The 17027-nt window shown below is 39.0% G+C and overlaps 1 long non-coding RNA gene across 1 annotated transcript in view; it reads right to left on the bottom strand.

The window, feature by feature from the left end:
• Positions 1-1553: 1553 nt before the first annotated feature.
• LOC110293678 (uncharacterized) overlaps positions 1554-17027 on the bottom strand; it is a 125974-nt gene continuing 110500 nt past the window's right edge. Inside the window, exons 2-3 of the long non-coding RNA XR_002377835.2 lie at positions 3567-3771; positions 1554-1933 (exon numbers count right to left, since the gene is read on the bottom strand). This is a non-coding gene — a long non-coding RNA (uncharacterized LOC110293678). The remainder of the gene's footprint in view (positions 1934-3566; positions 3772-17027) is intronic.

Below are 17027 nucleotides of genomic sequence, written 5' to 3'. Positions count from 1 at the left end.
GATGGCAAGTGGACATGGCACTGATCTATGAGTATAGCAGAATATCATTAGGAATCATTTCAGTTTATTTGCCAGTTGTGTTTGGTTCTGCCCTGGGTCTCTGGGCTATCTAGTTTCTGGTTACTGGCTATCCAGGCAGTGTAGGACATGGGCTCGCTCTCATAGCATGGGCCTCAAGTTAGATCAGACATTGATTATGCACTCCCACAAGTATTATACAACCATTGCCCCAGAACATGTTGCAAGCAGGACAGATTGTAGATCAAAGGCTTAGTGGCTGGGTCGGTGTCTAAGTTTTTCTTTTCCTACCCTACAGAGTACCTTCCCATGCCAAGGAGACTAGAATGTAGGGTTGAGGGCTCCAGGCACAAGCTAAAACTCTGTGTTCGATGGGCTGTGTGGATGTTGACCTCAATAACTGGCACCCCCTGGCTGCTGTCAGTTTTCTGAGAGCTACCCTCTGTCCTAGCATTAGTCTAAGTTATTTAGGGATCTCCATGAGACCCCCTTGGCCAACAACTCAGCCAAATGACACCCAGTGTACTGGCTGGTTTTGTGTGTCAACTTGACACAGGCTGGAGTAATCAAAGAGAACGGAGCTTCAGTTGGGGAAGTGCCTCCATGAGATCCAGCTGTCAGGCATTTTCTCAATTTGTGATCAAGCGAGGAGGGCCCATCTTGGGTGGTACCATCTCTGGGATGGTAGTCTTGGGTTCCATAAGAAAGCACGCTGAGCAAGCCAGGGGAAGAAAGCCAGTAAGTAACATCCCTCCATGGCCTCTACATCAGCTCCTGCTTCCTGACCTGCTTGAGTTCCAGTCCTGACGTCCTTTGGTGATGAACAGCAATGTGGAAGAGTAAGCTGAATAAATCCTTTCCTCCCCAACTTGCTTCTTGGTCATGATGCTTGTGCAGGAATAGAAACCTTGGCTAAGACACCCAGTTCCACAACTGGAAAGCTTGCCTGGCTGCAAAAGATGGCCATTTGAGACCCCAAATCTTCCATTACTAGGAGTCCTCCTTAGCATCATTAAATAGATTTCACCCTGGCAATAAGAGATAGCCAGTTGACACCCCATATCGACCAGTTCTAGGGATCATCATTAGTATCACCTTCATACATTCCAAGCAGTTTTCAGTGCATTAGATTTCCACACTACCACAACCCCAAATAGCCCCCAATTCTAACTATCTCTCCTCACACTCTCTCCATTCCTCCCTGACAACACATACATGCCAGATCCCTGCAACTCTCATTCACACCCACCCACGATCTACCCATAAAAATCTATTCTATTTCCCCTCCCCAGAGAGATCTATGTGTCTCTCTTGAGCCCCTTCTCTTTACCTAACCTCTCTGGGTCTATGGACTGTAACTTTATTATTCTTTATGTAAATACATACCATATTTGTCTTTCTAGGTCTGAGTTACACAACTCAGGGTAATTTTTTCTAGTTCTATCCATTTGCCTGCAAATTTCATTATGTCATATTTTTAACAGCTGAGTAATACATACACCACTCTGTAAATGAACCACATTTTATTATCTGTTCTTCAGTTGAGGGACATCTAGGTTGTTTCCAGCTTCTGGCTATTATAAATAAGGCTGCTGTGAACATAGTTGAGCAAGTGTCCTTTTGGTAAGATGGACATCCAACTTGCTTAAAATGCAGACCTGATATTTATTTCCAAGCTTCAAAGTTCCAAACTTATTTTTGATGGGAGGAGGAGGAGGAAATTCTTCAAGATTCTTCTGAATCTGTACCACAAGTCCATTCAATTCTTTACTCCACTCTCCTGTCTCTGTGAAATAGCTCCACTGAGGTCCATAATTATCATTGTTGTGTATTAGTGCATTCCATACAAACCAGATAGAAAGAAACTGCAGATTTTGAATACTGAGAGACAAAGTCAAGGATACCAGGTAGATATCTGTAACAATATAGAAAACAACTTTCTGAAAACGTTTTACTAACAAAATTCAAATGACAATGAAATACAGCTCTTTTTTCTTTTTCTTTTTTCTTTTTTGTATTTATTCACTTTACATCCTACTCAGTGGCCCCTCTTCCAGGTGATCCCCTAGCACAATTCTTCCCCCACCCCTCCTCCTGTTCTCCACTGAGGGGGTGCCACCCCAGTATCTCCCCACCTTGGCACATCAGGTCTCTGCGAGTCTAGGCACATCCTTTCCCACTGAGGACAGGCAAGGCAGCCCAACTAGTAAAACATATCTCACAGACAGGCAACAGCTTTGGGATAGCCCCACTCCAGCTGTTTGTTTCCACCTTCATGAAGACTGAGCTGTACATCTGCTACATATGGGCAGGAGGCCTAGGTCCAGCCCATGTATGCTCTTTGGTTGGTGGTTCAATCTGAGAGAGCCCCCAAGGGTCCAGGTTAGTTGACTCTGTACATCTCTTCCTAATCCAAACAGTACCAAGAAAATAATTCCAGGAAGAGAGAGGTTGCATTCAGAGTAATTGGAGTCAATGCTAGTTCCTTCTGGCATTACAACAGACAAATGACTTGACCTTGCTCAAAGTTTCCTCTTGCACTATACCATCCATGCTCATGAAGACATCATGGCTTTGGAGAGATAAAACATGCTACCTACCATCATGACATCACATGTGAGCCCATACCCACAGACTGCCAATGATGAACAAAATATTCACATGAATCAGCTTCTAGCATTCCTACCCCACCTCTACTTTTTCCTGTATGTTTTCTTTGTTTTATTAATCAAGTGCTTCTCTAACTTTGATTGGATGAAGTAAAAACAACTAGGCTAGAAAGATGACTCAGCGGATAAAAGCACTTGCCACTGAGATGACAGCCCAATTTCAATCCCCAGAGCCTACATAGTGGAGGAAGAGAATTGTTTTCTGCAAGTTATTCTCTGACCTCCACATGAGTACTGGTGTGTGTGTGTGTGTGTGTGTGTGTGTGTGTGTGTGTTCGAACTCACACACATGCAACACACATTAAATAAATAAATGAAAAATTAAAAGCACCTACATATGTTGGGGCTATTTTAAGTCCATATTTATAAATGGGAACAAATACTTTCTAAAAGTCAAAACATGAAGCCAGATAGAAAAGAAAACCGAGTCATGTCAAAAGGAAAACCCACAAAAATAATTTAGGCCTTGACCATTCAAGGGAACTGGGATGTGTCTAGCTCCCCAAATTTGGCATGATTTTCTTACATTGCCTTCCCAACTCCCTAGACTCCAGTATAGCAGTCAGAAGAGGATGGGAACATGAGTTCACCAAATCAAGAAACCTTCCTGTGACTCAGTTTTTAAGTCAGTAACATGAGAGAATTTTCACAGAGAAAAGAAACAACACCATAATGCCCAACTAAAGAGACTAATTACAAATCAGGAAAAAAATGTAATTTTTTTAAAATGAAAGTCTAAATGTGGAAAAGAAAAACACAAGAGTACTGTTTCTTTAGACAAACAAAGGCACAATTTACAGAAGGAAAAGACAAATGACTCAACTTTTTTGTAATAAGGGAAATGCAAATTAAAGCTACAGTGAAATATCATTTTCTCACCTATCTTGTTGGCAAAAGTCCAAAGCTCTGACATCATGCTCAGCAGGCCAGACGGCGGGGAATAAACATGCTCACATTTTGACAATGAGAATGCAAGATGCTTCAACCCCTGTGAAGGGGAATTTGGCAGTTTCAAGCAAAACGTCATACGTATTTACCCTTTGACCCAGCCATCACACTTCTAGGAATCTCTTCCACAGAAACACTGGCAAAGAAACAAAAAGGCATATGGGCCAGGCTGTTCATTTCAGCACTATCTGAAAGAGTGAAATGCTGGAAATAACCCAGAAGCCTATCAACAGAGACCTGGTGGAATTAATTATAGTGTGTCCACCCAAAGGGGCACTATGCAGCTGGAAAAAGAAATGTGGGACCCTTCTTTATTCTACACAGATCCCCAAACTTCTTAATGCCCTTAGCATCCAATTAATTTACTGGTGGTGTCCTGAGGCCAAATGAAATATCTAACTGTTCTACTGATTAAAGGAAATTTTATCTGTTGATATATGGATTTCTTAGGTTGTAGAGTAGATTGAAGAGGATGGAATAGGAATCTTATCTTTTTTAAATATTACAATTGAAAATATTTATGTACTTTTTTAAAAAACCAAAATAAAGGAATTTTTTTTAAAGTCAGAAGCAAGTAAAAGAACGTAATGTTCCTGACTCAGCTTTAACCATAGAAAGGAACTGTGATGGGTTACTTTACAGTAGAATTCTTGACTATATATTCCCAATAGGATATGCCCCAACTATTAAAAGTATTACCAATATCAACAACTGTGTTAGGTAATAATGATGTAAGAATTGCTGTTGGTTTTATTATTTGAGTACTGTCACCATGAGATAAAGCCATTGAGCAAGAATGTGGTTATACTTAAGAATCATAATTTCCAGCATGGAAATATATACAGATGTAAAAATAGCAAAGTGAAATGAGAATCCAGAATTTGAATTAGGAGTACCAACATGACTCATAATGCATTTCACCCTGATAAAAACAAACAAAAACAAAAAAACCCCAGAACCTTCCTGACAGCTTTGTCTGCTAGCAAGACTAAGAAACTCCAGAAATAGATCTTTGTTACATATAGTTTTTTCTAAAAGTGTTTACAAATACTTGTAAAAATGGTAACTTCAAGTCTAGGGTAGGAATTAGAAAAAAAAAATGAGCCTGGGATATCTCACCAAGTAAAAGACCAATGGTCACAACCAGATACCCTAGGCTGAGTGAGTTGGAGAGCTGTGAGATCCTTCAGTCTTCTCTAAGGAGGCAAGAGTGTAGAGGAAGGGGTGTGGGCACATCAGCAGACAGCATGCTTTTGTTGATTCATTCCTAGTCTTCAGCAGTGCAGGTGTGCTTGCTCTTCTGCATACTCCTACCAGCCAATATACTAGTTCTAAGAATACACGAACATACACTTTCCTTTTAGTATTTTTTCCTTTGAAGATTTTACTTTGGATATTTTTAACATCATCTAATCTTCTAACTCTATATGTGTGTGTGTGTGTGTCACTAAATATATATATATATATATATACATATACATATATATACATATATGAAGGACTGTTAGGATCACATCAAATGGACTAAAAAATGTGAGAAAGTTTGTACTAGCCTAAGTTATGGCAATTTGAACAATAATAAAAAGAGTGAATTAAAATATCTTAGGTATGTTTAAATTCATGAAACCTTAATGATACTTTTAAAAAGTAAGTGCAGTTATTAAAGTCCTTCTTGATGTCCTCTACCATCAATACCTCTCCTGGGCATATATCCAGAAGATGTCCCAATCGGTAAGAAGGACACATGCTCCACTATGTTCATAGCAGCCTTATTTATAATAGCCAGAAGCTGGAAAGAACCCAGATGCCCCTCAACAGAGGAATGGATACAGAAAATATGGTACATTTACACAATGGAGTACTACTCAGCTATTAAAAAGAATGAATTTATGAAATTCCTAGGCAAATGGATGGACCTGGAGGGCATCATCTTGAGTGAGGTAACATAATCACAAAGGAACTCACACAATATGTATTCACTGATAAGTGGATATTAGCCCAAAACTTAGGATACCCAAGATATAAGATACAATTTGCTAAACGCATGAAACTCAAGAAGAACGAAGACCAAAGTGTGGACACTGTGCCCCTTCTTACAAGTGGGAACAAAACACCCAGGGAAGGAGTTACAGAGACAAAGTTTGGAGCTGTGATGAAAGGATGGACCATCTAGAGACTGCCATATCCAGGGATCCATCACATAATCAGCTTCCAAACGCTGACACCATTGCATAAACTAGCAAGATTTTGCTGAAAGGACCCAGATATAGCTCTCTCTTGTGAAACTATGCCGGGGCCAAACAAACACAGAAGTGGATGCTCACTGTCAGCTATTGGATGGATCACAGGGCTCCCAATGGAGAAGCTAGAGAAAGTACCCAAGGAGCTAAAGGGATCTGCAACCCTATAGTTGGAACAACATGATGAACTAACCAGTACCCCGGAGCTCTTGTCTCTAGCTGCATATGTATCGAAAGATGGCCTAGTCGGCCATCACTGGAAAGAGAGGCCCATTGGACTTGCAAACTTTATTTGCCCCAATACAGGGGAATGCCAGGGCCAAAAGAATGGGAATGGGTGGGTAGGGAAGTGGGGGAGGGGTATGGGGGACTTTTGGGATAGCATTGGAAATGTAATTGAGGAAAATACGTAATAAAAAAAAAAGTAAGTGCAGGAGAGTGATAGGAAATAGACTTACTGTCCTGCAGTCCTGTATAAAGAGGAAGAACTAGCCTATGCAATATGAGGAGTGTCTCTTCCTAGAATTATTGGAGCTGATAAATTAGAAAAGAAAAACATCAGATTAAAATGACGTTCCAACCCCTAATGTAGAGCATCAGAAACTTTGTCTTGTTTGAAAATGAGATTTCATTCCTCATGTGCAGGAGAAAGCCTGGGGTGTTCACTTCTAAGATGCTCAATCGACACTTCTTGCAGCAATGCCTTAACGACTATGTACATTTACACAGTGATCTCAGAGGGCCATCCTCACAGACAATGCCTTCCTAATTGTCACTGCTTCTAAAGTGACCACAGAAGAATCATCAACGGAACAGAAATCACAGCCAAATCTAATCAAATCAACAGGTTGCACCAGATACAATACCAGAGGATCATGCTAAACAGACCCAGTGACATACAACCCAACCTGGTGGGGTAGGGGTGGAGGGGATACTCAAATTTCAATGGAACAGAAAAATCCAATACGTTTCTATTTGGAGAAGAAGAAAGGCTGAGGAAGAAGTTCAGTGAGTGAATCACTTACCACCCAAGCATGAGGAGCTAAGTCCAAATCCCAATACCCACAAAAAGGCCAGGCATGGCTGCCCATCCCTGCAATTCCTGTGATACTGTGGATGGAGGCTGGAGGACTTATGGGGCTTGTACACTTTCAAGTTAACCAAAAAAACATGAGCCCCAGCTTCAAGAGGGAGCTAGTCTCAACGGAATAAGGTAGAGTAATAGACCAAGAAACCCAGTATCTCCTCTGACCTTCCTCTGACTTACATGCACATGCATGCACTTGTGTATGCATGAACACATACAAAAAGAAGGGGAAGGTAATTATATTAAAAGAAACTTGAAACCAATTACATACTCTATAAAACCTCATTTGTATTCTGCTTCAAAGAAATAAGCAGTTCATAACAAAATTTATAAGACACTTTAGAAAATTATTACACAAATTGAATGTCTTAATGACACTCAGAAATATAATTGTGTTTAGGAGTGATCCTTTCACTGTGCCTTTTAAAATGAGCATCTTTTATTAAGTACAGACTGGTGTGTTTGCTTCAAAATCTCCTGACATGCAGTGGAAGAGCAGTGGCCAGAGGTAGAGATAAAACAAATTAGCTGCAGTTACAATTGTATAATCTAGATAATGAGCTTTGCTCCAGATTTCCATAACAGACATCTCTTAAATGCACTAGAATTATAGGAGAAAACAAACTCCAAATCTTGCTCTTGATACAACTTAGCTATCTGCCTTGGGCAAGATATTAAGTGATTATTCATCATATGTAAAAATGTCCAAAGGTTTTAAAACAGTCTACACATGCCTAATATATATATATCTTAAAATGTATATCTACCAAAAAATTACTTGTGGTGAAAATAAAGAACAGCAAACTCAAGAGAAAAGTAATTTCCAAATGAGGACTCAACTGTATTTCACCTTACAACAGCATTCATCAGCCAGAATAGAACTAGGAATTCAGACATCAAGGTCTGAACAGACAAAGTAATTGAGAAGAGAAATATCTAATAGATTTGGGAAATAGTAAGAAACTACTCCAAATTGGATGTCTTCATACATTTTGTGCTATAATAATACAATACTCTAATTTGAGTCATCTATAATGAACAAGAATTTATTTGTCACAGTTCTGAAAAGTGAGAAATCTAAGATCAAAGTACCATTTGGTAGGGTCTTATTGCTGTATAACCCCACGGGAAAAGAACAATAATGAAAGAGAGAGAGACAGAGACAGACAGACAGAGAGACAGAGAGACAGAAACAGAGACAGAGAGACAGAGAGGGGGGAGAGAGAGAGCAAGGAAGGGGAAATTGGGAGATGAACTTGTCCTTTTATAAAGCACCCAGTCCCAAAGTAACAAATCTGTCCCTACAACAATAGTATTAGTCTCTTCATAAGAATAGAGCTTTTTGAAACAGTGGCAGTGTCTTCTGGACAGGACCATTCTGTTCATGAACTCATTTCAGCTCTGACTGCTATTGGGTCAAGGGTTTTTAAAATCCTAGAGTTAAATGAAAATGAAAACAAAACACAACACATCTGTAGAATACAATGAAGGGAATCCTAAAAGAAGAGTTTATATCTCTAAGTGCCAACATTGAAAAACAAGAAAGGTCTCAGTATAGACCTAAATAATATACCTGAAAGACTCAGAAAAGCAAATCAAGTAACATACAAAAGAAAACATAAGAAGAGATCAGCAAAATCAGAGCTGAAATTAATAAAATAGAAAAATTTTAAATGATTTCAGTGAATGAATGTGATGAAGAATTGGTTCTTTAAAAAGATTAACAAGAGAGGATCAGAGGATCAGAAGTGAGGAGGACACAACATCTGTTCCAACACCGGAAATAACTGGAACCAGCGAGACCCGGGCTCCCAGGAACTCCACCTGACGAGTGGATGGGTTCCTTCCTGTCTGGGCCAGTGCCCTGAGCAGAACTTGGGCGTAAACTCCACAGCCATTTCCATAACACCCAGAGGAAGATCCACTCCCAGACGTTCTAATACACCCAGGACCACAGGATCACAGGTTCCCCAAAGCTTAGTCACACCAGGATCTCAGGGTACCAGAGGCAGCTTGACTCCAAGGAGCTCGGACACACCCAGGATCTCAGGATCACAGGATCACAGAATCCTAGGATCACAGAGACAGCTGAACTCTGAGTAGTTCTGACAGAACCAGGATCACAAGAAGGACAGGCTCCAGTCAGATATGCTGAGGACAGGTAGAACAAGAGATGGTGGGAGGCAAGCTTAAGAATATAAGCAACAGAAACCAAGGTTACTTGGCATCGTCAGAACCCAATTCTCCCACCATAGCAAGTCCTGAGTACACCACCACACCAGAAAAGCCTGATTTGGATCTAAAATCACTTTTCATGATAGTGGTAGAGGACTTTAAGAAGGACCTAAATAACTTCCTTAAAGACATACAGGAGAACACAGGTAAACAGCTAGAAGCCCTTAAAGTGGAAACACAAAAATCCCTTAAAGAATTACAGGAAAACACAATCAAACAGGCAAAAGAAATGAACAAAACCATCCAAGATCTAAAACCAGAAATAGAAACAATAAAGAAATCACAAAGGGAGACAACCCTGGAGTTAGAAAACCTATGAAAGAGATAAGAAGTCATAGATGCAAGCATCACCAACAGAATACAAGAGATAGAAGAGAGAATCTCAGGTTCAGAAGATACCATAGATAATATTGACACAACAGTCAAAGAAAATGCAAAAAGCAAAAATCTCCTAACCCAAAATATCTGGGAAATCCAGGACACAATGAGAAGACCAAACCTAAGGATAATAGGTATAGAAGAGAGTAAAGATTCTCAACTTAAAGGGCCAGTAAATATCTTCAACAAAATTATAGAAGAAAACTTCCTTAACCTAAAGAGATGCCCATGAACATACAAGAAGCCTATAGAACTCCAAATAGATTGGGCCAGAAAAGAAATTTCTCCTGTCACATACTAACCAAAACACCAAATGCATTAAACAAAGAAAGAATATTGAAATCAGTTAGGGGAAAAGGTCAAGTAATATATAAAAGTAGACCTATCAGAATTACACCAGACATCTCACCAGAGACTATGAAAGCTAGAAGATCCTAGGCAGATGTCATATAGACCCTAAAAAAACACAAATGCCAGTCCAGGCTACTATACCCAACAAAACACACAATTACCATAGACAGAGAAACCAAAATATTCCATGACAAAACCAAATTTGCACAGTATCTTTCCATAAATCTAGCCCTACAAAGGATAATAGATGGAAAACACCAACACAAGGAGAAAAACTACACCCTAGATAAAGCAAGAAATGAATCTGTCAACAAACCCTAAAGAAGATAGCCACACAAACATAATTCCACCCCTAACAACCAAAATAACAGGAAGTAACAATCACTTTTCATTAGTATCTCTTAACATCAATGGGCTCAATTCCCCCAAAAAAGACATTAGACTAACAGACTGGATACATAAACAGGACCCAACATTTGCAAGCAAATGGTCCCAAAAAACAAGCTGGAGTAGCCATTCTAATATTGAATAAAATCAACTTTCAACCAAAAGTTATCAAAAAAGATAAGGAAGGACACTTCATATTGGTCAAAGGAAAAATCTACCAAGATGAACTCTCAATTATGAACATCTTTGCTACAAATGCAAGGACACCCACATTCATAAAAGAAATTTTACTAAAGCTCAAAGCACACATCACATCCCACACAATAATAGTGGGAGACTTCAACACCCCACTCTCAGCAATGGACAGATCCTGAAAACGGAAACTAAACAGAGACACAGTGAAACTAACAGAAGTTATGAACCAAATGGATCTAACAGATATTGATAGAACATTTTATCCTAAAGCAAAGTAATATACCTTCTCAGCACCTCATGGTACCTTCTCCAAAATTGACCATATAATTGGTCACAAAACAGGCCTTAACAGATACAAGAATATTGGACTAATCCCATGAGCCCTATCAGGTCATCATGGACTAAGGCTGATCTTAAATACCAACAAAAACAACAGAAAGCATACATACACATGGAAGCTGAACAACACTCTACTCAATGATAACTTGGGAAAGGAAGAAATAAAGAAAGAAATTAAAGGCTTTTTAGAATTTAATGAAAATGAAGACACATCATACCAAAACTTATGGGACACAATGAAAGCAGTAGTAAGAGGAAAACTCATAGTTCTAAGTGTCTCCAATAAGAACTTGGAGAGAACTTACACTAGGAGCTTGACAGCACAGCTGAAAGCTCTAAAACAAAAGGAAGCAAATACATCCAAGAAGAGTAGATGGCAGGAAATAATCAAACTTGGGGCTGAAATCAACCAAATAGAAACAAAAAGAATTATACAAAGAATCAACAAAACCAGGATCTCTTTGAGAAAATCCTGGTTTCTCTTTGAGAAAATCAACAAGACGGATAAGCCCTTAGACAGACTAACCAAAGGACACAGAGACAGTATCCAAATTAATAAAATCAGAAATGAAAATGGAGACATAACAAAGAAATATTTCTTTTTTTCTTTTTAATTTAATTTTTAATTTATTTTTTACACTTGATATTCCATTTCCCGCCCTCCCCATCTACCCTTTGACTGATCCACATTTCAAACCTCCTCCCCACCCCACCCTGTCTCCACGTAGAGTCCCCCATTCCACCTGACCTCTAAACTCCCTGAGACCTCCAGTCTCTTGAGGGTTAGGTGCATCATCTCTGAATGAACACAGACCAGGAAGTCCTCTACTGTATGTGTGTTGGGGGCCTCATATCAGCTGGTATATGCTGTTTGTTTGGTGGTCCAGTGTTTGAAAGATCTCAGGGGTCCAGATTAATTGAGACTGCTGGTCCTCCAACATGATCACCCTTCTCAACTTCTTTCAGCCTTCCCTAATTCAACAACAGGGATCAGCTGCTTCTGTCCATTGGTTGGGTGCAAATATCTGCATCTGATTCTTTCAGCTGCTTGTTGGGTCTTTTAGAGGGCAGTCATGATAAATCCCTTTTTGTGAGTACTCCATAGCCTCAGTAATAGTATCAGGCCTTGGAACCACCCCTTGACCTGGATCCCACTTTGTGTCTGTCGCTGGACCTTCTTTTCCTCAGGCGCCTCTCCATTTCCATCCCTGAAATTCTTTCAGACAGGAACAATTATGTGTCAGAGATGTGACTGTGGGATGGCAATCCATTCCTCATAAAATTCTTTTGGTAAATATTGACACTTGAAAATATTAAAGTCATGTTCTACAAACATCATGGAAATATTATGATAATTTTTCTTGCTGTGCTTGAAATTGACATTTTCTTAATGTTTAACTTAAAGAGGTTTTGCTATTTTGAAAATTTTAAAATACACTTACTGATAAAATAATTTCTCTCCTAGAAACAATGTACATAGATATATAGTGCATTTTAAATACTCTCTCGCTATGACAGGTGGTATCATATAAGGACTTTTGAATATATTTCTTCATAATTCATTTTTAATATTTCATGCAATTTTACTATGCTTAATCCCCAAAGAATATTTTGTATGTTTTGAAACAATTTAGTATTCAACATTAGATATAGGATCCTCAGTTATGTATAGTATTAAATATTCATTAATGATATTTTTAGGGTTGAAAAGATATGAATATAAAAGTTGAACAAATTTTTATGTATTATTTGATTCTCAAAATACTCAATATTATTAGTATGTTTGATGTATAAAATGCATTTAAATGAGTGGGTGGGTAGAGGAGTAGGGGGGAGGGTATGGGGGACTTTGGGGATAGCATTGGAAATGTAAATAAGGAAAATACCTAATTAAAATATTTAAAAAAACAATGACTTCATGAAATTCACTGGCAAATGGATGGAACTTTAAAATATCATCCTGAGTGAGGTAACTCAGTCACAAAAGAACACACCCAGTATGCACTCACTGATAAGAGGATATTAGCCCAAAAGTTCAGAATACCAAAGATTCAATTCACAGACCATGAAGCCTAAGAAGAAGGAAGACCAAAATGTGGATGCTTCAGTGCTTCTTAGAAGAGTGAACAAAATACTCACAAGAGGAAACATGGAGACAAAGTGTGGAGCAGAGACTGAAGGAAAGGCCATTCAGAGACTGCCCCACCTGGGGATCCATCCCATATACAGCCACCAGACCCAAAACTATTGTGGATGCTGGAAAGTGCTTGCTGCTGGAAGCCTGATATGGCTATCTCCTGAGAGGCTCTGCCAGAGCCTGAAAATACAGAGGCGGATCCTCGCAGCCAACTATTGGACTGAGCTCAGGGGTCCCCAATGGGGGAGTTAGAGAAGGGACTAAAGTAGCTGAGGGGGTTTGCAGCCCCATGGAGAGAGCAACAGTGTCAACAGGCCAGACCCCAGAGCTCCTGGGAACTGGACCACCAACCAAAGAATACACATGGAGAGACCCATGGCGCTGGCTGCATATGTGGCAGAGGATGGCCTTGTTGCACATCATTGGGAAGAGCAGCCCTTAGGCCTAAGGGTGTTTGATGCCCCAGTGTAGGGGAATGCCAGGGCAGGAAGATGGGGATGGCTGAGTGGGGGAACACCCTCATAGAGGCAGGAGGAGGGGGGATGAGATGGGGGATTTCCAAAGGGGAGATCTGGAATGGGGAAAACATTTGAAATGTAAATAAAGAAAATATCCAATTAAAAAAAAGGGGGAGTTGCCTTGGTCATGGTGTCTGTTCACAGCAATAAAACCCTAACTAAGAAAAAAAATGCATTTAAATGATACAAAATTTTAAAAGAAAGAAACAAAAAAAGATGAACAAGATAGATAAATCATTATTCAGGCTAATCAAAAGAAAGGGGAAAGAAGACTCAAATTGATAAAATATGTGATCAAAGGGGAAAGTTATAAAAAAAAAATTGAGAAAATTCAGATACTCATCAAAACATAACTTTAAAGCTTAAATTCCACCAAATTGGAAAATCTAAAAGAAATAGACAGATTCCTAGATATATATGACCTGCCAACGTTAAATCAAGATTAAAAAGATAATTTAAACATACCCACAACTAGTGAAATAGAAGGAGTAATTTAAAATCTTACAATTAACATGAATCCAGAAGCACAGAATTACAAGACCTTCAAAGAAGAACTAACCACAGTATTTCTCAAATTAGTCCATAAAATAGAAGAAGAAAAAAAAAAAAAAACACTGCCAATTTTTTAAGAAGCCTGTATTATCCTGATACCAAAACAGAAAAAGCCCCAACAACAAAGAGAATTACAGGCCAGTCTCCCTGATGAACATAGATGCAACTATTCTCAATAAAATACTTTCAAACCACATTCAAGAACACATCAAAAAGATCATCCATCATGATCAAATAGACTTCATCCCAGAAACGCAGAAGTAGATCAACACATGTAAATCAATAAATGTGATCCACCACATAATAAACGCAAGAATAGAAGCCACAGTATCATCTCATGAGTTGCAAACAGGCTCTTGGCAAAAAAAAAAAAAAAAAAAAAAAAAAAAAAATCTTTTCACGATAAAGATCTGGAGAATTTAGGAATATAGAAGACATTTACAAATATACAATAAGCCCCAGCCAAAATCATCTTTAAAGATAAAAATTTAAAGCATTTCCATTAAAATCAGGAGCAAGACAAGAATGCACATTCTTTCCACTTCTTTCAAGTCTTATCCTGAAGTCTTAGCTAGAACAATAAGACAGGAAGAGGAGATAAGAGAGATATAAGTAGTAAAGGAAGAAGTAAAAATATCCTTTTTTAAAGATGATATGATTCCATATATAAAAGACCCTAAGAACTCCACCAGAAAACTCCACAAGCTGATACAACACTAACTACATAAACACACTCAGCAAAGTAAGAAGATACAAGATTTGTGAGGGGGGTGGGGGGTCACAGGGGGTCACGAGGAGGTGGGAAGAGAGAAATTGGGAAAAAATTACACATATGAAATCTTGGTTTTTTTGTTTTGTTTTTGGTTGGTTGGTTGGTTGGTTGGTTAGTTGGTTTTTTGAGACAGGGTTTCTCTGTGTAGCCTTGACTGTCCAGGAACTCACTCTGTAGACCAGGCTGGCCTCGAACTCAGAAATCCACCTGCCTCTGACTCCCAAGTGCTGGGATTAAAGGCGTGCACCACCACTGCCAGGCTCATTCATGCAATTTTAGAATTAATCTAACCAAGGAATTGAAAGGCTTATACAACGAAAACTTAAATACACTGAAGAGAGAAGTTAAATAGTTCTCAGAAAAGGAAAAGACTTGGATTGGTGTGATTAATGTTGTGAATATTGTCATCCTATCTGTGTTAGTTGGGTTTTTTTTATTGCTATGGTAAAATACCATTATCAAAAACAAGTTATAGAAGAAACACTTTATTGTGAGTTGCTACAAATTATCAAAGCCCACCTTCAATCACATACTTCCTCCAAAGGAATCCTCCTAAAATTCCACAGGCTGCCCAGATAGTGCTACCCACCAAAGACCAACTGTTCAAAATGTGGGTCAACTGAGGTCATCCCTCTTTTGCCGCAGACCCTCTGGGTCCCTGTGTCTGCGTGGAATGGGTCTCTCAACGCGGGTGGGCAAAGCGTGGATGAATGACAAACAGACACACACAGGAGAGATCGTGTGGAATCTGAGTGTAATTTTCGAATCGAGCATCAGACTTTTTATGCAGAGGACAATAAGGAAGTTGGGTGACATATTCGAAAGGTACAATTGAGGTAACCGGAATCTTACATAAAACAGAGGAATGCAAACACAAAAGGTCTAACAGGAACCCCCTGGGATAGAATTCATTGATAGCAGCTGGGATCAACAAGGGCTCCACCTAAGATTCACTAATCTTAGAAGCCAGGGTCAAGGGATTCCAGCCCTTGCCATAGTTCCTATTTTAGTCTCTTGTATAGTCCACCTTCCCCTTAGGCCATTGTAAATACGTGTGTATGGGTGTAACTCTGCTACAGTTCTAAGTATCTATTCTGGTTTCTCCTTTGGTCAGAAACTTCCTTCTTCCTTAGTGATGGTAAATTCCTGTGTAAGGGAGTGACTTAGCTTTTACAATCTTACTGAATTCCAAGCCCATGATCTTGCTCAAGGACATTTCTAGGACTGTTGGAACACTGGTGGAAGGCTTTAGCCATGTCAGAATTCAATTTTTAAAAGCACTTATAATAGGAAAATACTGAAAGAGAGCACGTGGATCCATACACTAGACTAACGCGGGAATGGAGAATTAAGAGAACGCCAGACTCCAGGAGGAGAGCTTCCTTGAAATTCTTTTTGCCTCATGAGCAGCTTTTAGGCATCCCTGCCTGATAAACTGACTCAACCAGAGCACCGTGGCACTCTTTGAATAGATCAACCTACCAAAAGCAAGCTACAGATCCAATATAATCCCTACAAAAATAGCAACCAAAAAATTCACAATTTGTATGGAAACACAAAAGACTAGGAATAGCCAAAAAGAAAAAAAAAAAAACTTGAACAGTAAAAACACTGCTGGAATTCTCACCCTCCCTGATTTGAAGTTCCACTACTTTTACATTTTACTACCCTAGTAATAGACACAGCATGATAATAAAACAAACAAATTTAATCAATGGAATAAAATTCAGAACCAAATGTAAGCCCATGTTCCCATGGCCACCTGACTTTTGACAAATAGGACAAAAATACACATTGGATGAAGGACTGAATCCTCAATAAATGATGCTGGTCAAATTTAGATAGCTGTGTGTAAAATAATGAAATTAGGTCCTTATTGTATTCTAAGTAGATCAAGGAGCTCAACATAAGAACTGACACCCCAAATTTGTTAGAGGAACAAGTGGAAATACATTTGAAATTAATTATAGGAATAGGGAAAAACTTTCTGAACATGACTATGATAGTGCAGGGATTAAGGCAAACAACTGACAGTTGGGACCTCATGAAACTAAATAGCTCTGTACAGCCAAGGACACCATCATTTGAGTAAAGAGGCAGCCTAGAGAATTGGAAGGTATGTTTGTTATCTATACATCTGACAAAGAGTGTGTCTAGAATATTCAAAAAACTATAAGAAAAATCTAGCCATCAAGAAAACA

The sequence above is a fragment of the Mus caroli genome, unplaced genomic scaffold (assembly GCF_978045245.1).
Source record: "Mus caroli unplaced genomic scaffold, Mus_caroli_1 scaffold_6, whole genome shotgun sequence".
Classification (NCBI taxonomy): Eukaryota; Metazoa; Chordata; class Mammalia; order Rodentia; family Muridae; genus Mus; species Mus caroli.
The sequence above is the reverse complement of the archived record's forward strand: the minus strand, read 5'-3'. Positions and strand labels throughout refer to the sequence as shown.